This window comes from Athene cunicularia, assembly GCF_003259725.1.
Source record: "Athene cunicularia isolate RWA chromosome 28 unlocalized genomic scaffold, athCun1 chr28_part2, whole genome shotgun sequence".
Taxonomy (NCBI): domain Eukaryota; kingdom Metazoa; phylum Chordata; class Aves; order Strigiformes; family Strigidae; genus Athene; species Athene cunicularia.
Genome location: NW_020799140.1, coordinates 1,521,300 through 1,522,923, shown reverse-complemented (window position 1 = coordinate 1,522,923; position 1,624 = coordinate 1,521,300).

Here is a 1,624-nt window from a genome sequence, read left to right as displayed (position 1 = left end):
GTGGGCTTGTACCAGGAGCGGAGGAAGGTGTTTCTCCAAGATGCGTTGTGGAAGAGGCTGTAACCACCGTAGCTGTGGTGATGGGAACAGAAGGAGTGGGTGTTCCACCAGTGCTGGACGTGACTGCGGTGGTTGTTTCAACAGCTGGTGTGCTAGTTTCTGCTCCTGAGGAGAGGAGTGTGGAGGTTGTCTCCAGAGTAGACAATTGTGTTTGCTTGGAGGAGGCTGAAGGTGTCGTCTGAAGAGGGGTTGTGGCCTGGGCAGCCGTGCTGGAGGGTTCCTCCTTGGTGGTGAAGAGCGCAGTTGTTGCTCTGAGAGTTGACTTGCCTTCAGTGGTAGCAGTGGAGGCTGTCAGGAGAGTGGATTTGAGTGGTGGTGTGGTCAGAGTGAAGGAGGTGTTCTCCACAGCCGAGCTCATTTTCAGAGCCGAGGTGGTGGCAGGAGGTGGGCTTGTCCCAGGAGCTGAGGAGGCTGTTTCTGCAAGGAGCGTTGTGGAAGAGGCTGTTACCTCTGCAGATTTGGTGATGGCAACAGCAGGAATGGGTGTTCCACCAGTGCTGGAAGTGACTGCGGTGGTTGTTTCAACAGCTGGTGTGCTAGTTTCTGCTCCTGAGGAGAGGACTCTGGAACTTGTCTCCAGAGTAGACAATTGTGTTTGCTTGGAGGAGGCTGAAGGTGTCGTCTCAAGAGGGGTTGTGGCCTGGGCAGCCGTGCTGGAGGGTTCCTCCGTGGTGGAGAAGGGCACAGTTGTTGTCCGGAGGGTTGACTTGCCTGTAGCGGTAGCAGTGGAGGCTGTCAACAGAGTGGAGGTGGTTGGTGGTGTAGTCAGAGTGGAGGAGGTGTTCTCCACAGCCGCGCTCATTTTCAGAGCCGAGGTGGTGGCAGGAGGTGGACTTGTCCCAGGAGCAGAGGAGGGTGTTTCTGCAAGGAGCGTGGTGTAAGAGGCTGTTACCACCGCAGCTGTGGTGATGGCAACATTAGGGGAGGGTGACCCACCAGTGCTGGAAGTGACTTCGATGGTTGTTTCAACAGCTGTTGTGCTAGTTTCTGCTCCTGAGGAGAGGAGTGTGGAGGTTGTCTCCAGAGTAGACAATTGTGTTTGCTTGGAGGAGGCTTTAGGTGTCGTCTCAAGAGTGGTTGTGGCCTGGGCAGCCGTGCTTGATGGTTCCTCCGTGGTGGAAAAGAGCGCAGTGGTTTCCTCGAGGGTTGTCTTGCCTGCAGCGGTAGAAGTGGAGGCTGTCAGGAGAGTGGAGGTGGGTGGTGGTGTGGTCAGAGTGAAGGAGGTGGTCTCCACTCCCGAGCTCATTTTCAGAGCCGAGGTGGTGGCAGGAGGTGGGCTTGTCCCAGGAGCTGAGGAGGCTGTTTCTGCAAGGAGCGTTGTGGAAGAGGCTGTTACCTCTGCAGATTTGGTGATGGCAACAGCAGGAATGTGTGTTCCACCAGTGCTGGAAGTGACTGCGGTGGTTGTTTCAACAGCTGGTGTGCTAGTTTCTGCTCCTGAGGAGAGGAGTGTGGAGCTTTTCTCCAGAGTAGACAATTGTGTTTGCTTGGAGGAGGCTGAAGGTGTCGTCTCAAGAGAGGTGGTGGTCTGGGCAGCCGTGCTGGAGGGTTCCTCCGTGGTGGA